Here is a 24,061-nt window from a genome sequence, read left to right as displayed (position 1 = left end):
GATTGACTGCTAGAGATACAGGCTGGGTCTACAATGATAGTGTATTAGATATAGGCAGTGTCCAGGGATTTACTGCTGAAGATTCAGATTGGATCAATCCTATGTGTGTGTCAGATACAGGCTGTATCCATGTAATTAATGCTGCAGGTTCAGATTGGGACCATAATCTGGCTGTATTAGATGAAGGTTGTGCCCGGGCCTTTACTGTTGCAGATGCAGCCTTTGCCCAAATTGTAGCTGCATAAAAAACAGGCTGTGCCCAGGGTTTTAGTCCTGGAAATTCAGCCTGGGTCCAGGGTATAACTTTGGAAGCTACAGTCTCTGTCCAGGTATTTACTGGTAGACATTCAGTTGCATGCCATGCTTTCAGTGTACTAGGTAAACTTTGTGGAAAGAAGATTAATGATGGAGTTACAGGCTGTGTACACAGTGTGAGTGTATCAGCAACAGGCTTCGTCCAGGGATTTACTGCCAAAGAATCAGTCTGGGTCCATGGTATGTCTATATCAGTCTCAGCCTGTAACAGAGGACTTGAGGCTGAAGATTCAGAAAATGTCCAGATATTTACAATTGGAGACTGAGACTGCATCATGGATTTATAGCTGGAAATTCAGCCTCGTTCCAAGTGTTTACTGATAGGTATTTTGTTTAGGTCCATAGTGTGACTGCATCAGGTAGAGGTTGTAACCAGAAATTGATTGCTGGAGATTTTGGCTGTGTCCATGTTATGACTGTATCAGCTACAGCCTCCCTCCTGGGAATTATAACTAGAGATACAGCCATGTACTGCACTGTGACTATACCAGTTACAGCCACTATTAAGGGATTTATTGCTGGCAACAGATCTGGATCCATGTTGTGAATATTTCAGTTTTAGGCTGTCTCCATGGATTCACTGCTGCATAAACATTCTTAGCCAATGGTTTCACTCTATCAAGTAGAGTATATGTACAGAAATTGTTGATTTTAGAATGAGACTAGGTCCACAGTAAGACAATTTCTGTTTCAAGCTTTGTGGAGGGATTTACGCCTACAGGTTCAGTTTGGTTCAGTGGTATAACTGTAGCAGGTATAGGCTGTGCCCACTCGTTTACTTTTGGAGATTCAGCGTTGGTCCACTGTGTGAATGTATCACTTTCATATTGTTTCCAAAGATTTATGGCAGGTGATTTGACTTGGTTCCATAGTTTGATTGTATAAACTATTGCCTGTGTTAAATGCTTTACTGCTGAAGACTCAGCCTGGGTCCGTGGTATGAGTGTATCAGTTACAGATTGGATCCAAGGCTTTACTGTTAAAAATTCAAACTGAGTCCACGGGGTGTGTGTATCAGCTACAGGTTCTATCCAGTAAACTACTGCTGGAGAGTCAACCTGAGGCCATTGTGTGTCTGTGTCATACATAGGCTGTGTCCAGATATTTTCTGCTGGAGATTCAGACTGTGCCCATAGTGTGATAGTAGCAACCCAAGGCAGTATCCATGGAAATCCTGCTGTTATTCAGCCCCTTTCCATAGTGTGATGCTATTAGCTATGGATGTTGTCCAGGTATTTACTGATGGACATTCAACCTGGGTCCAAAGTATGACTATGGAAGGTATAGGCTGTGTCCATGAAATTGCTACTGGAGGTACAGCCTGTGCCCATGGTGTGACTGTGGAAGTTACAGCCTCTGTGCATGGATTTACTGTTGGAGACTCAGCTTGTGTCCGTAGGATAATGTTATGAGATTCAGATAGTATACAGAGATTGACTCCTGAAGATTCATCTTGGGGCCATGGTTTGATTGTATAAGATAGATACTGTGTAAATGGATTTACTGCTGGAGACCCATTCTGAATCCATGGTATAGCACTATCACCTACAGACTTTTTCCAGGAATTTGTGGCTGGAAATTCAGGTTTGGTCCACAGGTTGTCTGCATCAGTTATTGTCTGTGTCCATGAATTTACTGCAGGAGAATCATTCAGAATCTGTCGTGTGATCATATAAGTTTCAGACTGTGTCCAGGCATTTCCTTCCATAAATTCAGCCTGATTCCTTGGTAGGATCATATCAGCTATAGCCTGTCTCCAGGGATTCATTGCTGGAGTTTCACCTGGAATCTATCTATGGTTAAGTCCAAGATACTGGTGGATGTTCAACATTGGTCCATGGTAGGAATGTATGATGTGCCCAGGGACTTAATCCTAGAGTTTCAGCCAGAATCCATGTTGTGAATATATCAGTTTCAGACTGTGTCCAAGGATTTAATAATAGTGATTCAACCTGGATACACAGAGTGACCATATCAAATATAGGAGAGTGTATCCATGAATTCATCACTAGTGATTCAGCCTGGGTCCCTGTTGTGATTATATGACTTTCCAACTGTTTCCAGGAATGTATTGCTGGAGACTAAACCTGGGTTCACAGTGTTATTGTTTCAGTATCAAACTGTATCCAGTAACTTACTGCCAGCAAATAAGCCATGGTCCACAATGAGGCTGGATTAAATTCCGATGGGAGCCAGATATTTCCTTCTAGATATACAGCCTGCAATTTTTTTCCCAGGATTTATTGGTGGCATTTCATCAAGGGTCTATGGTATGACAGTTTCAGCTATAGTTTTTGCCCAGGGATTCATTGTTGGAAATCTATCCTGGACCCATTGTGTGACTGTCTTAGCTATAGGGCTCTGCCAAGGGAAATAAGGCTGGAAATTCTCCTTGGTTCCAATGTGTGACTTTGTCAGATACAGAATGTGTCCAGAGATTCACCGCTGGAGATTTGGCAATAGCCCACAGTATGATCGGATCAGTTCAGACTCTCTTCAAGATGTTAATCCTTGAAATTTCAGCCTTTGTCCACATTGCAGCTGTATCTGCTAACATCTTGGTCCAAGAGTTTACTATTGGAGTTTCAGTTGGGGTCCACAGTGGAACTGTGTAAGTTTCAGATTGTGTCCAGGGATTTCATTCTTGAGACTCTATCTATCTGCATCCATGGTGTTAATACAGTAGCTTCATTTTGTACCCAGGGGTTGATTATACCAATGTCTTTCTGAATCCAGGGTCTCAAAGTGTAGTCTTCACCTTGAGTCCCTGATCTAACTTTATCACTTTCAACCTCACCCCAGTGTCTAAATGCATAAGTTTCATGATACATGCAGTCTCTTAACTTATCAGCCACAGGTTAGTTCCAAAACTTCACTATTTCTGTTTCAGACCTTATACAATGGTGATCTGTCAGAGTTACTGGTTCTTTCTGCTGTGTGACTGTCTGTGCTTGAGACTGAAACAAAAGTTTGATGATATCAGCTTCAGTGTGATTCCAGGGTCTGCATTTATCACCTTCAGTTTGGGGCCCAGGTACCACTGTTTCTATTTCAGTTTGGGCCCAATCCCTAACTGGATCTGTTTCTGGTTGGGTCCGGGTTTTCTTTCCATTCTTCAGTCTGAGTTCTGGCCCTTAATATTTTACATTCATGCTGAATCCAGGGTCTCATTCTTTTGGTTTCAGTTTGTAACCATGGTTTCGTTGTATCAGCTTTCAGGCAAGTTGAGAGTCTTTCTGATTGAGTTTCTGGATGGATCCAGATTTGGACTATGGCTGTTTCAGGCTGACTCCAGGATCTTATCTTGTCAACTTTAGAGTGAATTAAGGCTCGTTTATATTCATAACAGGATGTATGAAGATCCATGTCTGCATCAGGGGTTTGAGTATAATAGCCTCATGTTTACTCAATGAACTAAATCTATCCGTTTGATTTGGGGGCCTGACCATATTGGTTTTATGTTGTGTCCAAGCCCTAATATTGTCACCTTTTGACTTAGCACATGCAGGGTATGCAGTATAGGAGAAATCCGGAACTGAGTTGACTCAGGTTAAGTGAGAGTCCAGTATCCATCTGTCCTTTCTATAGTTCCTTGGGGATCCAAATAGATTCAAGACTGCCTGACACCATGGTTCAAAGGTATGTGTTACTGTAGGATACTGAGATCCATCTTCATTGAGGGATGAATGAGCCCATAGTTCAATTGTATTAACTATGAAAGGTATCAGTGAAATCTAATTGTAAGTTACTGGTTTAACACCAGCATTAACTCTGTGAGCTACATGATACTTTGGTTTCTAATACTTTCTTCACTGGATTGAATCTGCATCACTCTTTCTGTTTTATAAGACATAAATTGTTTCCAAGTTTCAACTTTGGGAGTAATTTCTAGCCAAGGTCTAGCTACAAGTTGTCCATGAGATGGAACATTAATAGATTGAACTTGAGATTGACCAGTATCCATCTTAGAAGAAACTTGAGTTCCACCTATCCCACTTCCAAAGAGAAACCAGGATCCACCGGCATTAACTAATGCTAGAATATGAAAGCCTAATTATACTAGCTAATGTATTAATCCAGAATCTTGCTGAATCAGTCACAGCATGAAATTTATAATTCATTGTATTTTTCTGAGGAAGAATCCAGGGTATAGGTATAATAGCTGTCTGGGAGTTCTGGGGTCCAGAAAAACAGAAATACTGAGAAGCGTCCCTTTCTGAGGTACTCCAGCATTCAGCTGCATTGGGATGATCCCATGATTTGGCAACAGGAGAAATCCAGGATCATACCATTGGGAATTTGCTAGCTGAGGAAAGGTGACCACTTTGAAAGTGTAATAGTCTATTGGCATGAAAAAAGTTTCTATTATTTGAAACAAAAAATATTGAATGAGGATTCTGGTGCATTCTGTTCACTTGGGAAGTGCTTAATCTTGTCCTCCATGTTTATACTGAGAATCCATGAAAAACCAAAGTGTCAGAGGCTGTGTTAGAACTAAGTGTGTTTTGTGGACTATCTTCTACTCCAGGAGGAAAATTGCAGGGTAGAGAAAAAAATGGGACCCAGTGGCTTCTTCGATGGCTTGATAAGCCATCTCATTAAAGATATATATGGGGCTGTCGTGATGACAAGAACAGGATCATAACAGGCTTCTGAGGTATATCACTGACCAGGCCTACCAGTTCCCAGTGACTGCCAAAGAGGCAAAGAACAGGACTACCTTGCTGTTCCTAAATGGTTGGAAACAAAGATAACAATATATATTAGAAATACATGTAGACATATAGTATATATGTAATAAATTATAATATATAAATTACACATATATGCAATATATTTATCAATTATAAAATATACAGATCCATATATTGTATGTTTATACTTATATTTATAAATTAGTTATATAGCTTATGTTTTTGTATTAAATTATGATATTAAATTATAAGTATAAATTATACTTTTCTATCACACGTAAATTTCTTTTTTTTTTCCAGTTTGTCCGTTTATTTCTATTTTATTTTATTTTATTTATTTATTTATTATTATTATACTTCAGGTTTTAGGGTACATATGCGTAATGTGCAGGTTAGTTACATATGTATACATGTGCATGCTGGTGCACTGCACCCACTAACTCATCATGTAGCATTAGGTATATCTCCCAATGCTATCCCTCCCCACTCCCCCCACCCCACAACAGTCCCCAGAGTGTGATGTTCCCCTTCCTGTGTCCATGTGTTCTCATTGTTCAATTCCCACCTATGAGTGAGAATATGTGGTGTTTGGTTTTTTGTTCTTGCGATAGTTTACTGAGAATGATGATTTCCAATTTCATCCATGTCCCTACAAAGGACATGAACTCATCCTTTTTTATGGCTGCATAGTATTCCATGGTGTATATGTGCCACATTTTCTTAATCCAGTCTATCATTGTTGGACATTCGGGTTGGTTACAAGTCTTTGCTATTGTGAATAGTGCCGCAATAAACATACGTGTGCATGTGTCTTTATAGCAGCATGATTTACAATCCTTTGGGTATATACTCAGTAATGGGATGGCTCTGTCAAATGGTATTTCTAGTTCTAGATCCCTGAGGAATTGCCACACTGACTTCCACAATGGTTGAACTAGTTTCCACTCCCACCAACAGTGTAAAAGTATTCCTATTTCTCCACATCCTCTCCAGCACCTGTTGTTTCCTGACTTTTTAATGATTGACATTCTAACTATTGTGACATGGTATCTCATTGTGGTTTTGATTTGCATTTCTCTGATGGCCAGTGATGGTGAGCATTTTTTCATGTGTTTTTGGCTGCACTTTTGTGAAGTGTCTGTTCATGTCCTTCACCCACTTTTTGATGGGGTTGTTTGTTTTATTCTTGCAAATTTGTTTGAGTTCATTGTAGATTCTGGATATTAGCCCTTTGTCAGATGAGTAGGTTGTGAAAATTTTCTCCCATTTTGTAGGTTGCCTGTTCACTCTGATGGTAGTTTCTTTTGCTGTGCAGAAGCTCTTTAGTTTAATTAGATCCCATTTGTCAATTTTGGCTTTTGTTGCCATTGCTTTTGGTGTTTTAGACATGAAGTCCTTGCCCATGCCTATGTCCTGAATGGTAATGCCTAGGTTTTCTTCTAGGGTTTTTATGGTTTTAGGTTTAACGTTTAAGTCTTTAATCCATCTTGAATTGATTTTTGTATAAGATGTAAGGAAGTGATCCAGTTTCAGCTTTCTACATATGGCTAGCCAGTTTTCCCAGCACCATTTATTAAATAGGGAATCCTTTCCTCATTGCTTGTTTTTCTCAGGTTTGTCAAAGATCAGATAGTTGTAGATACGCGGCATTATTTCTGAGGGCTCTGTTCTGTTCCATTGATCTATATCTCTGTTTTCATACCAGTACCATGCTGTTTTGGTTACTGTAGCCTTGTAGTATAGTTTGAAGTCAGGTAGTGTGATGCCTCCAGCTTTGTTCTTTTGGCTTAGGATAGACTTGGTGATGTGGGCTCTTTTTTGGTTCCATATGAATTTTAAAGTAGTTTTTTCCAATTCTCTGAAGAAAGTCATTGGTAGCTTGATGGGGATGGCATTGAATCTATAAATTACCTTGGTCAGTATGGCCATTTTCACGATATTGATTCTTCCTACCCATGAGCATGGAATGTTCTTCTATTTCTTTGTATCCTCTTTTATTTCTTTGAGCAGTGGTTTGTAGTTCTCCTTGAAGAGGTCCTTCACGTCCTTGTAAGTTGGATTCCTAGGTATTTTATTCTCTTTGAAGTAATTGTGAATGGGAGTTCACTCATAATTTGTCTCTCTGTTTGTCTGTTGTTGGTGTATAAGAATGCTTGTGATTTTTGTACATTGATTTTGTATCCTGAGACTTTGCTGAGTTGCTTATCAGCTTAAGGAGATTTTGGGCTGAGACAATGGGGTTTTCTAGATATATAATCATGTGGTCTGCAAACAGGGAAAATTTGACTTCCTCTTTTCCTAATTGAATACCCTTTATTTCCTTCTCCTGCCTAATTGCCCTGGCCAGAACTTCCAACACTATGTTGAATAGGAATAGTGAGAGAGGCCATCCCTGTCTTGTGCCAGTTTTCAAAGGGAATGCTTCCAGTTTTTGCCCATTCAGTATGAAATTGGCTGTGGCTTTGTCATAGATAGCTCTTATTATTTTGAGATACATCCCATCAATACCTAATTTATTGAGAGTTTTTAGCATGAAGAGTTGAATTTTGTCAAAGGCTTTTTCTGCATCTATTGAGATAATCATGCGATTTTTGTCTTTGGTTCTGTTTACATGCTGGATTACATTTATGGATTTGCGTATATTGAACCAGCCTTGCATCCCAGGGATGAAACCCACTTGATCATGGTGGATAAGCTTTTTGATGTGTTGCTGGATTCGGTTTGCCAGTATTTTATTGAGGATTTTTGCATCAATGTTCATCAAGGATATTGGTCTAAAATTCTCTTTTTTGGTTGTGTCTCTGCCCGGCTTTGGTATCAGGATGATGCTGGCCTCATAAAATGAGTTATGGAGGATTCCCTCTTTTTCTATTGATTAGAATAGTTTGAGAAGGAATGGTACCAATTCCTCCTTGGACCTCTGGTAGAATTTGGCTGTGAATCCATCTGGTCCTGGACTCTTTTTGTTGGTAAGCTATTGATTATTGCCACAATTTCAGAGCCTGTTATTGGTCTGTTCAGAGATTCAACTTCTTCGTGGTTTAGTCTTGGGAGAGTGTATGTGTTGAGGAATTTATCCATTTCTTCTAGATTTTCTAGTTTATTTGCATAGAGGTGTTTGTAATATTCTCTGATGGTAGTTTGTATTTCTGTGGGATTGGTGGTGATATCCTCTTTATCATTTTTTATTGCATCTATTTGATTCTTCTCTCTTTTTTTCTTTATTAGTCTTGCTAGCAGTCTATCAGTTTTGTTGATCCTTTCAAAAAACCAGCTCCCGGATTCATTAATTTTTTGAAGGGTTTTTTGTGTCTCTATTTCCTTCAGTTCTGCTCTGATTTTAGTTATTTCTTGCCTTCTGCTAGCTTTTGAATGTGTTTGCTCTTGCTTTTCTAGTTCTTTTAATTGTGATGTTAGGGTGTCAATTTTGGATCTTTCCTGCTTTCTCTTGTGGGCATTTAGTGCTATAAATTTCCCTCTACACACTGCTTTGAATGCATCCCAGAAACTCTGGTATGTTGTGTCTTTGTTCTCGTTGGTTTCAAAGAACATCTTTATTTCTGCCTTCATTTCATTATCTACCCAGTAGTCATTCAGGAGCAGGTTGTTCAGTTTCCATGTAGTTGAGCAGTTTTGAGTGAGTTTCTTAATGCTGAGTTCTAGCTTGATTGCACTGTGATCTGAGAGATAGTTTGTTATAATTTCTGTTCTTTTACATTTGCTGAGGAGAGCTTTACTTCCAAGTATGTGGTCAATTTTGGAATAGGTGTGGTGTGGTGCTGAAAAAAAGTATATTCTGTTGATTTGGGATGGAGAGTTCTGTAGATGTCTATAAGGTCTTCTTGATGCAGAGGTGAGTTCAATTCCTGGTTATCCTTGTTGACTTTCTGTCTCGTTGTTCTGTCTAATGTTGACAGTGGGGTGTTAAAGTCTCCCTTTTTAATGTGTGGGAGTCTACGTCTCTGTGTAGGTCACTCAGGACTTGCTTTATGAATCTGGGTGCTCCTGTATTGGGTGCATATATATTTAGGATAGTTAGCTCTTCTTGTTGAATTGATCCCTTTACCATTATGTAATGGCCTTCTTTGTCTCTTTTGATCTTTGTTAGTTTAAAGTCTATTTTATCAGAGACTAGGATTGCAACCCCTGCCTTTTTTTTTGCTTTCCATTTGCTTGGTAGATCTTCCTCCATCCTTTTATTTTGAGCCTATGTGTGTCTCTGCATGTAAGATGGGTTTCCTGAATACAGCACACTGATGGGTCATGACTCTTGATCCAATTTGCCAGTCTGTGTCTTTTAATTGGAACACTTAGTCCGTTTACATTTAATGTTAATATTGTTATCTGTGAATTTGATCCTGTCATTATGATATTAGCTGTTTATTTTGCTCGTTAGTTGATGCAGTCTCTTCCTAGTCTCGATGGACTTTACATTTTGGCATGATTTTGCAGCGGCTTGTACCGGTTGTGCCTTTCCATGTTTAGCGCTTCCTTCAGGAGCTCTTTTAGGGCAAGCCTGGTGGTGACAAAATCTCTCAGCATTTGCTTGTCTGTAAAGTATTTTATTTCTCCTTCACTTATGAAGCTTAGTTTGGCTGGATATGAAATTCTGGGTTGAAAATTGTTTTCTTTAAGAATGCTGAATATTGGCCCCCACTCTCTTCTGGCTTGTAGAGTTTCTGCCGAGAGATCCACTGTTAGTCTGATGGGCTTCCCTTTGAGGGTAACCCGACCTTTCTCTCTGGCTGCCCTTAACATTTTTTCCTTCATTTCAACTTTGGTGAATCTGACAATTATGTGTCTTGGAGTTGCTCTTCTCGAGCAGTATCTTTGTGGCATTCTCTGTATTTCCTGAATGTGAATGTTGGCCTGCCTTGCTAGATTGGGGAAGTTCTCCTGGATAATATACTGCAGACTGTTTTCCAACTTGGTTCCATTCTCCCTGTCACTTTCAGGTACACCAATCAGACGTAGATTTGGTCTCTTCACGTAGTCCCATATTTCTTGGAGGCTTTGCTCATTTCTTTTTATTCTTTTTTCTCTAAACTTCCCTTCTCACTTCATTTCATTCATTTCATCTTCCATCGCTGATACCTTTTCTTCCATTTGATCGCATCAGCTTGTGAGGCTTCTGCATTCTTCACGTAGTTCTCGAGCCTTTGTTTTCAGCTCCATCAGCTCCTTTAAGCACTTCTCTGTATTGGTTATTCTAGTTATACATTCTTCTAAATTTTTTTCAAATTTTTCAACTTCTTTGCCTTTGGTTTGAATATCTTCCCGTAGCTTGGAGTAATTTGATCGTCTGAAGCCTTCTTGTCTCAGCTCGTCAAAGTCATTCTCCGTCCAGCTTTGTTCCGTTGCTGGTGAGGAACTGCGTTCCTTTGGAGGAGGAGAGGCGCTCTGCTTTTTAGAGTTTCCAGTTTTTCTGCTCTGTTTTTTCCCCATCTTTGTGGTTTCATCTACTTTTGGTCTTTGATGATGGTAATGTACAGATGGGTTTTTGGTGTGGATGTCCTTTCTGTTTGTTAGTTTTCCTTCTAACAGACAGGACCCTCAGCAGCAGGTCTGTTGGAGTACCCGGCCGTGTCAGGTGTCAGTCTGCCCCTGTTGGGGGGTACCTCCCAGTTATGCTGCTTGGGTGTCAGGGGTCAGGGACCCACTTGAGGAGGCAGTCTGCCCATTCTCAGATCTCCAGCTGCGTGCTGGGAGAACCACTGTTCTCTTCAAAGCTGTCAGACAGGGACGTTTAAGTCTGCAGAGGTTACTGCTGTCTTTTTGTTTGTCTGTGCCCTGCCCCCAGAGGTGGAGCCTACAGAGGCAGGCAGGCCTCCTTGAGCTGTGGTGGGTTCCACCCAGTTCGAGCTTCCTGGCTGCTTTGTTTACCTAAGCAAGCCTGGGCAATGGCAGGCGCCCCTCCCCCAGCGTCACTGCCGCCTTGCAGTTTGATCTCAGACTGCTATGCTAGCAATCAGTGAGACTCCGTGGGCATAGGACCCTCTGAGCCAGGTGCGTCATATAATCTCCTGGTGCGCCGATTTTTAAGCCAGTTGGAAAAGCACAGTATTTGTCTGGGAGTGAACCGATTTTCCAGGTGCCGTCTGTCACCCCTTTCTTTGACCAGGAAAGGGAACTCCCTGACCCGTTGCACTTCCTGAGTGAGGCAATGCCTCACCCTTCTTCGGCTCGCGCACGGTGCACGCACCCACTGACCTGCATCCACTGTCTGGCACTCCCTAGTGAGATGAACCTGGTACCTCAGATGGAAATGCAGAAATCACCCATCTTCTGCGTCGCTCACACTGGGAGCTGTAGACCAGATCTGTTCCTATTCAGCCATCTTGGCTCCTCTGCCATTACATTTGTTGAAGCCATCATCATTTGTTTAGTCTCTCCGCTTGATTCTGATACCCACTTGAACCTTACAGTTTGTTCTCCCAGTAGCCAGAATTATCAGAGTAAAAGCACTTATTCTAAAATTGACTACATAATTGGAAGTAAAACACTCCTCAGCAAATGCAAAAGAATAGAAATCATAACCAACAGTCTCTCAGGCCACAGTGCAACCAAATTAGAATGCAGCATTTAAAAACTCACTCAAAACTGCACAACCACGTAGAAACTGAACAACCTGCTCCTGAATGACTACTGGGTAAATAAAGAAATGGAAGCAGAAATAAAGATATTCTTTGAAACCAGTGAGAACAAAGACACAACATACTAGAATCTCTGGGAAATATTTAAAGTACTGTTTCAAGGGAAACTTATAGCACTTAATGTCCACAAGAGAAAGCAGGAAAGATCTAAAATTGGCACAGTAACATCAAAATTAAAAGAACTAGAGAAGAAGAAAAGCAAAAGCAAACAAATTCAAAAGCTAGCAGAAGACAAAAATAACTAAGATCAGAGCAGAACTGAAAGAGACAGAGACTTGAAAAACCCTTAAAAAAAAAAAATCCATGAATCCAGGAGCTGGTTTTTTGAAAAGATCAACAAAATAGATAGACCACTAGCCAGACTAATGAAGAAGAGAGAATAATCAAATAGACACAATAAAAATGATAAAGTTGATATCACCCCTTATCCCACAGAAATATAAACTACCATCGGAGAATACTGTAAACACTTCTATGCAAATAAACTAGAAAATCTACAAGAAATTGATAATTTCCTGGATGCACACACCCTCCAATGTCTAAACCAGGAAGAAACTGAATCCCTGAATAGACCAATAACAAGTTCTGAAATTGAAATTGAGGCAGTAATTAGTAGCCTATCAACCAAAAAAAATAAAATTCCAGGACTAGATGAATTGACAGACAAATTCTACCAGAGATACAAAGAGGAGCTGTTATCATTCCTTCTGAAACTATTCCAAACAATAGAAAAAAATGGAATCTACCCTAACTCATTTTATGAGGCCAGCATCATCCTGATACCTAAACCTGACAGAGACACAGCAAAAAAAAGAAAAAAAAAAATTTCAGGCCAATATCTCTGATGAACATTGATGCAAAAATCCTCAGTGAAATACTGGCAAACTGAATCCAGCAGCACATCAAAAAATGTATTCGCCACGAACAAGTCGGGTTCATACCTGGTATGCAAGGCTGATTCAACATATGCAAATCAATCAATGTAGCCTGTCACATAAACAGAACCCATGACCAAAACCACATGATAATCTCAATAAATCCATAAAAGCCCTTAAACAAATTTCAACACCCCTTCATGATAAAAACTCTCAATAAACTAGGTATTGATGGAACGCCTTTCAAATTAATAAGAGCTATTTATGACAAACCCACAGCCAATATCATACTGAATGGCAGAACCTGGAAGCTTTCCCTTTGAAAACCTGCACAAGGATGCCCCCTCTCTCACCACTCCTATTCACCATAGTATTGGAAGATCTGACCAGGGCAATCACGCAAGAGAAAGAAATAAAGGGTATTCAAATAGGAAAAGAAGACGTCAGATTGTCTCTATTTTCAGATTCCAGGATTGTATATTTAGAAAACCCCACTTTCTCACTTCAAAATCTCCTTAAATTGATAAGCAACTTCAGCAAATTCTTAAGATGCAAAATCAATGTGCAAAATCACAAGACTTCCTATACACCAACAGGAGACAAACAGAGAGCCAAATCATGAGTGAATTCACATACACCATTGCTACAAAGAGAATAAAGTACCTTGGAATACAATTTAAAGGGATGTGAAGGACCTCTTCAAGGAGAACTACAAACCACTGCTCAAGGAAATAAGACGGGACACAAATACATGGAAAAACATTCCATGCTCATCATAGGAAGGATCAATATCATGAAAATGGCCATAGTGCCCAAAGTAATTTATAGATTCAGTGCTATCCCAATTAAAACGTCCATTGACCCTCTTCACAGAAATGTTAAAAACTATTTTAAACTTCATATGGAACCAAAAAAGAGCCTGCATAGCCAAGACAATCCTAAGCAAAAAAGAACAAAGTGGGAGGCATCATGTTACCAGACTTCAAATTGTAATACAAGGCTACAGTAACCAAAACAGCATGGTACTAGTACCAAAACAGATATATAGACCAATGAAACAGAACGGAGTCCTCAGAAATAACACCACACCTCTATAATCATCTGATCTTTGACAAACCTGACAAAACAAGCAATGTGGAAATGATTCCCTATTTAATAAATGATGTTGGGAAAACTGGCTAGCCATATGCAGAAAACTGAAACTGGAACTCTTCCTTATGCTACATACAAAAATTAACTCAAAATGGATTAAAGACTTAACCATAAGAAATAAAACCATAAAAACTCTAGAAGAAAATGTAGGCAATACTATTCAGGACATAGTCTTGAGCAAACACTTCATGTCTAAAACACCAAAAGCAATGGCAACAAAAGCCAACATTGACAAATTCGATCTCAGTAAATTAAAGAGCTTCTGACAGCAAAAGACACGGTCATTAGAGTGAACAGACAACCTACAGAATGGAAGAAATTCTTTGCAATCTATCCATCTGACAACAGGCCAATATCCACAATCTATAAAGAACTTAAATTTACAAAAAGGAAAGTAAACCAACCTGTCAAAAAGTGAGGGAAGGATATGAATAGACACTTCCCAAAAGAAGACATTTATGCAGCCAATGAACATATGAAAAAAATCTCATCATCACTGTCATTAGAGAAATGCAAAGCAAAATCACAATAAGATACCATCTCATGCCAGTTAGAATGGCGATCATTAAAAAGTCAGGAAACAACAGATCCTGGAGAGGAGGTAGAGAAATAGGAATGCTTTTACACTCTCGGTGGGAGTGTAAATTAGTTCAGCCATTGTGGAATACAGTCTGGTGATTCCTCAAGAGTCTAAAACTAGAAATACCATTTGACCCAGCAATCTCATTACGGCTTATATACCCAAAGGATTATAAGTCATTCTACTATAAAGACATATGCACACTTTCTTTATTGAGGCATTGTTCACAACAGCAAAGACTTGGAACCAACCCAAATGTCCATCAATGATAGATGGATAAAGAAAATATGGCACATATACACGATGGAATAGTCAGCAGCCATAAAATAGGATGAGTTTATGTCCTTTGCAGGGATATGGGTGAAGCTAGAAAGCATCATTCTCAGCAAATTAACACAAGAACAGAAAGCCAAACACTGCACATTCTCACTTATAAGTTGGAGTTGAACAATGAGAACACATGGACACTGGGAGGGGAACATCACATACCAGGGCCTGTCGGGGATGGAGGGCTAGTGGAGGGTTAGCATTAGGAGTAACACCTAATGTATGTGACTGGTTGATAGGTGCAGCAGACCACTATGGCACGTGTATACCCATGTAACAAAACTGCACATTCTGCACAAATACCCCAGAACCTAAAGTACATAAAAAAAGAAACACATATAGACATATACTATACATGTATTAAAATATGTAATACATAAATTTCATCTATATATAATACACATATATTATAAAATATATAGATACATATATATGTTTAGGAACACTTATTTATAAATCAGTTATATAGCTTATATGGTGTATATATAAAATTAGATTTGTGTAAAAGTATAAATTATAATTTTCTATCACATGTAAATTTTATATTACTTGATGGACAGTAAGAAATTTTACATGGTACATACTTCATGAGTTCCATATAACACTTAGGCATAAATAATTGTAACTCTGGCAAAAGAGTGAAATCAAATACTAGAGAGAAATTACAGGAAAGTTCTAAACAATAAAAAAATCACCTACATACTCAACATCGTTATCTGAGTATTACTTATGCCCTCAGCTAAGTAACTTTAGGGAAAGCACAACTGACCCAGTCACATGAAATGACTATGTGTATCGCCTCCACTGACATTACGTTTGTTAAAGCATCATCATTTGTTTGGTCTCTTTGCATGATTCTGATACCCACTTGCAGCTTACAGTTTGTTCTCCGAGTAGCCAGAATTATGCTCAGAGTAAAAAAAAAAAAGGATTAGTCTTTGATCTCACTTAAGTGTTTTCCTTTATTCATCTTGCCACATGATAGGATTGTGTCTACTTGCTTAATTCTAGTCTCAGAATTATTTCAATGGTTATTATCTCTGCCAGGGATTCTCTTACTTCAAATATCTTCCTAGATTACTTCCCCAAGGATTTATTCTTTGCTCAAGTAAAGGCATGGGACTTCAAAAACTCTTTATCCAACATTCTCCTATCACCTATTAATTTATTAAAATATATTTTACCACTGAACATTTTACTTTACTTTTTTTCTTGCTTGTAAGTTGACAAAAAATGTAAGCTTCATGATAGTAAGCATAATTACGATTTTAAAACCAATAACTCTTAGCCCACACCAAAATAAATGCTTAACCACTTGATATTTTATGAAATGAATGACCCCTTGTTGTTTTTGTTCTATATGTCATATTATTATGTTGAAATGTAAAGAGTATAAATTTCTTTAATAGACTGTTTAACAGATGCTTACATCTGATTTTATTTTTAAAGGCCATCTTGCCTATTGCTTTCCAGAACAGAAAATGTTTTATTCTTCTAAAATATGCTAGTTTTGCCTTAAAATATTTCTCTAGGAAATTTTTTCTGTGGCTCCTACTGATTAAATAATCAAGTCTAAATATCATAACTTTAAATTATGAATCCAGCTTATTTTTCTGTTCTCCTGTCTTCTGTATCTCTTTTTACCAATGTTTTCCAGGAAAAAAAAAAACACATTTTCCAGCCAAAAGATAATTTATTAAATGTTCTTCCTACATCTATATAGCTTATTTCTATAATAAAACGCTGCTTTTCTTTCAAAGCCCATTCTAAAAATCTAATCAATGTGCACATTTAATGAACCATATATTCTATATATTCCTACTGTTTGTGACACAGATTTCTGCATGAACATTGACAATAAAATCTTGTAATAAATTATTGTGCTATACTGTACCCTTGATTTATTTCATATCAGACAGTAAGCTCCGTAACCACTGGGCTCAGGATTGGATTTTCTGAGAACTGGGATGAGGCCTGTTTCCAGTATGTACCCTATTAGGTGAGAATTCCTTGACGGTATAAGTATTCTGTCCGTCTTAATTGCAAGTTTTTTAAGTATTGATTTTACTATTGTTGTATGTTAGTCTTTTGGACGTGGAAAACGTTCTGATAATGTTTGTTAGCAAAGAATGCTGAAATGACTTAGTATCCATTCTCCATCATGAATTCCATTCATGTTTCAAATAGTTCAACTTTTTTTGTTTTTTTTTTTTTTTTTTGAGAGACTGACTCTTTCTCTGTTCCCTAGGGTGGAGTGCAGTGGCGCAATCTGGGCTCACTGCCAACTCTGACTCTTGGGCTCAAGCGATTCTCGTGCTTCAGCCTCCTGAGTGGCTGGTATTACAGGCATGCATTATCATAACAGGCCAATTTTTGTATTTTCAGTAGAGAATGGGGTTTCACCATGTTGGTCTGTCTGGTTAAGTTTCCGTCTAAGGCCAAGCATGGTGGCACATGACAATGATCCCATGTACTTTCAGAGGTTGATGTAGGCAGATCAGTTGAGCCCAGGAGTTCAAGATTAGCGTGGGCAACAGTGAGACTCCACCACTAGAGAAAAATAATTAGCTGGGTGTTGCAGCATATACCTATGATTCCAGTTACTGGGAAGGCTGCAATGGGAGTATCATTTGAGCCTCGGATGTCAAGGCTGCAGTGAGCACTGATTATGTCATTGTACTCCAGCCTGGATGACAGTGTGAGACCCTATGTAAAAAAGTAAATACATAATAATTGTGGCCATTTTTGTCTTCCTAATTGTGGCTATTTACATACTAAATATTATCCCATTCAGAAGGTACTACATGGTATCCTACATTAGGCTTTAAGGAAAAGACCATGATATTCTTTTCAAAAGTACTTATTTGTAGACATGTGTTTTTCATGACTAATTTTGTCATGTTATTTTGGATCTTCATAACTGATAATGACCCCTCATGACTGCATATTTTCATTTTCTATAAATTCTCAGTTTATATTTGTTTAATTGGATTATATTTTTCTTCTAACGACTGAGTCCAGGAATCTAACCATAACTCTGCCAGTTCTTCCCATTGTTCTGAACACCTTTTTATTTATTCTATTTATTCATCTTTATTTTTTAGAAACATAGTCTCCCAAGCTGGAGTGAAGTGACAAGATCATAGGATACTGCAACCTCAAACTCCCTGGCTCAAGCAATTCTTTCAACTCAGACTTCCAAGTAGCTAGGGCTGCAGCACAGTCCAAAACACACAGCTATATTTTTTTCTAGAGACAGCATCTCACAATGTTTGCCAAGCTAGTTTGGAACTCCTGGCCTCAAGTGATCCTCCTGCCTCAGTTGCCCAAAGTACTGAGATTACAAACATGAGCCACTGTGGCTTCAAAGACTTTTAAAATAAGTTCCCTACTTCACAATTTTTAAAAATCACTGAAATGCTTCTGCTTTATTTGTGATTAAAGAAAATGCATGTCTTTATGCACCTTTATAGAATTGTTAATGTGTTTCTACAACACCCCGACAATGCTAACTTTGCCTTTATATAGTAAGTACCCAGCAGTCTTCTTATGGCTGACTCCAGATACATAAATTATTATTTCTAGTCATGTGAGTATGTTGATGATGGCAGAAGAAGAAGTGTAGAAGCTTAACTGACAGCTTCTTGATACTGCTGTCAAAGTTATCGTGATCTGAAGGAATAGAGATGAGAAAGATATGAGATACGCATTATTCCATTAGGCAGTTTATAGCATGGCTTTCCTATATGATTTTATATTGTAGCTTTCAGTCATCACAAATATTCCTGAAATAGTTCAAATTCTCCTTTCCTCCATCTTATCTCATACATACTTACTTCATAGACTCTTGGATTTTAGCAAATCATCTTATACCAGGTAAAAGAATACAAAATAATTTCAATGCCTGACATTGTGATTTTACTTCCATTTGTGCCCCTATAAAGAGGAGTAACATGGATTCAGTTGTATACTAGTTTTTTATAAACTTCTGATTTTATTTTTCCATTAATTTTATTTTCATTATCAACCTCTGAATTATATTGATGTTATAGAGAATATGACTCTTGTGGCTTACTCTGATATTGGTATACCCTGCAAGAACAAAAGAAGAAGAAAAGGAAGGAAGGGATGAAGGAAAAGAAGGGTAAGAGAGGGCAGGGAAGGGAAAAGGAAAAAGAAAGAAAGAGAAAGGAAGAAGGAAGAATTTGTCAGCAAACTAGTGGCTCCTAAGCAGATTTTTCAGATTTATTCCCTAGAATTCATTACATATGAATTTGTTGGGTTTTTGTGTGTGTGTGTGTTTACTTGTTTTGTTTTTGTTTTTGTTTTTGAGACAGGGTCATGCTGTATCACCCAGTTCAGAGTGCAGTGGTATGATCTTGGCTTGATGCAAACTCTACCTCTAGGGTTTAAGGGATTCTCCCAGCTCACCACCTGTAGCTGGGACCACAGGCCCAGGCCACTACTCCCAGCTACTTTTTTTGTATTTTTGGTAGAGGGTTTCACCATTTTGCCCAGGCTGGCCTCAAACTCCTGGCCTCAAGTTATCTGCCCCTCCCTTGGCCTCCCAAATTGCTGGAATTACAGGCATGAGCCACCAATCTGGGCCTACATATAGGGTTTTTATTTTTTTCCAAACAATTCTTATTAAATCATGTTTTTTTGAATTTATCTGTCATCTTATTTTCCACATCACTATGATAATAGTGCAAATATTTCTTATCATTCTTTCATGTTTGTTTCTCTGGTTAAATTATTCTCTTATTTATTCTTCCAGTGTTTGTGTGTATGTGAGTGTGCATGTACTCATGCATGTGTGTTTCTTCATTTCTTTGTCTTCCTTATTTAGTCATGTATAAGTGTGTTGCAGGAAGTCAGGGACCCCAAACGGAGGGATCAGCTGAAGCCATGGCAGAAGAACATAAATTGTGAAGATTTCATGGACATTTATCACTTCCCCAGTCAATACTCTTATGATTTCCTATGCCTGTCTTAATCTCTTAATCCCATCATCTTTGTAAGCTGAGGATGTATGTCGCCTCAGGATCATGTGATGATTGCATTATCTGCACAAATTGTAGAGCATGTGTGTTTGAACAACATGAAATCTGGGCATCCAAAAGGAACAGGATGGCTGCAATTTTCAGGGAACAAAGGAGATAACCATTGGGCCTGACTGCCTGAGGGGCCAGACAGAACAGAGTCATATTTCTCTTCTTACAAAAGTGAAGAGGAGAAATATCGCTGAATTCTTTTTCTCAGCAAGGAACAGCCCTGAGAAAGAATGCATTCCTAGGGGAAGGTCTGTAAAATGAGTGCTCTGGGAATGTCTGTCTTACAGGGTTGTAGATAAGGGATGAGATAAGGCCCTGTCTCCTGTATCGCCCCCAGGCCTATTAGGATTAGGAAATTTCTGCCTAGTAAATTTTAGTCAGATTGGTTGTCTGCTCTCAAACCCTGTCTCCTAATAAGATGCCATCAAGGATAATGTGTTCCTAGTAGGACATGAAACTTCATCAGCAATTCTAATTTCACCCTGGTCCTGTGATTGCTCTCTGCCCCCATTTGCCTTGTGATATTTTATTGCCCTTGAAGCATGTGAACTCTGTGATCCACACACCGTATTCATACACCCCTCCCCTTTTGAAATCCATAATAAAAACTGGCTGGTTTTGTGGCTAAGGGGGCATCATGGAACCTGCCGACATGTGATGTCTCCTCCGGACACCTAGCTGCCAAATTTCTTTTTTGTACTCTTTCCCTTTATTTCTCAGACTGGTTGACAATTAGGAAAAATAGAAAAGAACCTACATTGAAATATTGGGGGCTAGTTCACCCAATGTAAGTGTAAGTACACATTAATATAATTAAACTATTGGATGTTTTACTTAATGCAAAACATCCAAAGCAACACAATTTTTAAAGTTTATTTTGTATATTTTTGACCAGTCACTAAAGAAAGCAGGATTGCAAGTAAACCTCTAGTTCTCACTGAATATAAATATAATTATGACAATTCTGTACATTATTGAGCGCTAAACTATGTTACATGTTCTGTGCTCAGTACATTATTAATCTTATAATAATAATCTCTAGTAGATACCATTATTATGTTCTCTTTGTTGACTGGGTAAATGTCAAAGATAAAGCAGTCTAACTTCACACAGCTATTAAGTGGTGAAGGTTAGATTTTTCTAGGTTTGCCTAACTTTATATTGTACAAATCACCACATGTAGTATACTATTTTGTAGACATTAAGCTTTTGGTTAAATGATTTTTAACTGCTGCCCTAAAAAAAAAAAAAAAAAGTAGCCTACTTGGATGGCAAGCAATATGCTTCATGATCTTGCCCTCCCTCCCTGTGTCCACTACTGACATTCCCTGATCTTTGTCTATTTAGTCCTATTTCATTGATCACAAGAAAATGCAGGTTATTCCACCAAGTTGATTTTTACTTAGAACACTGCATGTTTCTGCACATTCTTCCAGCAAATATCGCTCTATATTTGTGTTTTTGCTTTTCCTTCCACCACACAGATTTTAATAACTCCATTAATCTGTACATGTTTTATCTCTGCCTAGAAAATGTTTCTTAGTAGTGTATGTAATAGATTAAAAATAATTTTCCATCTTGTTTTTTTCCATGTCTTTATAAGAGGTAGTTTTCTTTAAGAACAAAATATTTCGAAGGAAAGATTTGTTGGTTTAAATCCTAATTTTTTTTAGTAATAGACTCATAAAACTGTGTACCTTTTAAATGCTTGTAACTTAAGTCTCCTGCTTTGCAAATTAGGCCTAATAAAAATTATACAAATGTTATGATTCTTCTAAAAATGAACTTGGTATAAAATATATGTAGATATTTTATCAAAGAAGTTGATGCTTATCATTTTTTAGAAAATGACATTATGTGTATCCTTTTTTATAAAAACACTGAAGCATTTTCTCATACATCCTATGGCATCAGACATGATGTATTATTTACATATCCATTTTTCCTGTGGTATAGTCTCACTAGCTAACTTACTAATTCTTTTTTTATTAGTTATCAATTAAGTATAATATGCTACTCAATTACATATAACATTAATACATGCATTCCCTCAAGTAAATATAAATTGAAACAAAGAGAAATATTATCTGTTCAGAATGGAAAAAGGGTAATCTGTAATGTAGACAGAGCCATGGTCAAATTAATGTTTTTCTGCTAAGAATGTGACAAAAAGAATGTGAGAATAAAATGCTACAGTGGGTTTTGGTAACAAAGAAACTCATAATACCAATGTATTTGTAACCATAAATTAAGAAACTTTTTTTTTTTTTTTTTGAGATGGAGTCTTGCTGTCACCCAGGCTGGAGTGCAGTGGCGCAATCTCGGCTCACTGCAGGCTCCCTGTCCCGGGGTTCACGCCGTTCTCCTGCCTCAGCCTCCTGAGTAGCTGGGACTACAGGCGCCTGCCACCTAGCTTGGCTAATTTTTTTTATTTTTAGTAGAGACGGGGTTTCACTGTGTTAGCCAGGATGGTCTTGATCTCCTGACCTCGAGATCCGCCCGCCTCAGCCTCCCAAAGTGCTGGGATTACAGGCTTGAGCCACTGCACCTGGCTAAGAAACATTTTTCTAAAATATACACTAACATATAAAAATATCTTTACCTTAAGAGCATGCTTTTACTGTTAGGTTATCCATCAGAAAAGAAAACATCGAAAAGATAAATTGAAGTATTTATTCAGACACAATCAGTTCTATATTGGTATGTTATAATTTATGAACCAAGTAGTTCATAAGTGTGAGTATAGAATATATAAGCTTTAATTTGTTAAAATTAATATAAAACACTTAAAATGTGGCTTATAAGTAAGCATTTTTTAAAGAACTGTTCTTTTAAATTCTGATACGCACAATTTATCAAACTCAGAAAAATAAGTTTGGGTTGCATTGTGTAGACATTTAAGTGTATTTTCTTATGTTACATTTTATTTTGCAACAAAATACATAGAATGGAATAATTTTACTTTGGACAATATAGTCTGTCAGCTAATAAAATATTTTTTCAGGAATACAAATGCTATTTATTTTACTAGAGCTCTGTTAATTCAGGATGTTATTTGTTATACACAAATTGAGGACAGAGAAATTGCCTATGTGTGTATATTGTTTTTATTAATTTTGGAAGTTTAGGTCAAATCACTACATTTATCTACTAAGCAAATTAAATAAGGTGTCCACATATTTATATTACAACCAAAAAGAGAAGATAGAAGATTAAGATGTATAAATTTTACATTTCTAATTGACTTATTTTCTTGCTTTTCTTTAATGTTATTTTACTTATTATTGCTTGTTTCTTATAAATTTCTTTAAATTTTAGTTATTATTTTTCCCCCTTATGCATTATTTTATGAAATAAGCAGACACCATGTACGGTGAGCTTATTGCTAATATTTGAGAGGGGGATGAAACATGGATGACTATTTCATAATACAAATACTTCTTTAAGATGGATAACACACTACCGCAATTGAAGAAAGTAAAAAATGAAAATAATACAGAACATATTTTGGCATTTTAATTTTCTTTCCTTTTTTTTTTTAAATTCAAAACTGTCTTGGGCCACGCTTCCTTTGATTTATGTTATGTTTATCTTTCCCTACTTCCTTTGCGGCTCTCGTGGGAGTGGTACATCCAGGTTTCTCAGCTTTTTAGCTGGGTATGCCACAAGCCTCAGTTGTTCCTTCAGCTTATGGTAACAGAGGGTGGAGCACAGGTGATTTCTCAGAAAATCAGGGAACTGAGGCAAAAAAAAGCTTAATTTTAAGCAGAGAGGACGTGTTTGTATCTCAGGAGACAGAGTTAATGTCTAAATCATCTCTTGTGAATAGAGGAAATGTGGTAAATCAGACCATTTCTCTCAGGTTTATTTTAGCAAATGTTAAGAAATGTTATAATTGTTATTATGTGTGGATTTATGTATATGGGTCTAACTGTATATATGAAAGTTTTGGATATCAGTTTGTCCTACCAAAAAGCACCTTTATTTTATGTTTCTTTGCACAGATTGGTTTCTTGGCAGGAATACAAACACCCCGAATTTTTTGGATTTTGTCTATAAAAGGAGATGGGGTTTTCAATGTGTGGGTGTTGAATTATGGGGGAAAACAGTAGGGAGAGAACTCTTTAGTGCTATTAAGAAACTCACTTTTGTTAAACTCGTTGATTTTTCTTGAGTATTCTTCCCTTTACCGTTGTACATGGACGACATGTGGGCAAGTTGTGGGAGATGGAGCTAGGGCGCCATTTTTTTCATGCGCACTTATTGTTAAAGCGGTTTTTCTCTGTGAGTGTGGTCATAATTCAAATATATAGGCAATATACTTAACCATTGTGATTAAAAACTTTTACTCATCACATGTCAAATTTGTGATTTGCTTGACAGGAATTATCAAATTCTGACATACATTGCA

The sequence above is a fragment of the Pongo pygmaeus genome, chromosome Y (genome assembly GCF_028885625.2).
Source record: "Pongo pygmaeus isolate AG05252 chromosome Y, NHGRI_mPonPyg2-v2.0_pri, whole genome shotgun sequence".
In the NCBI taxonomy this organism is placed as follows: domain Eukaryota; kingdom Metazoa; phylum Chordata; class Mammalia; order Primates; family Hominidae; genus Pongo; species Pongo pygmaeus.
This window is presented reverse-complemented; position numbering follows the sequence as displayed.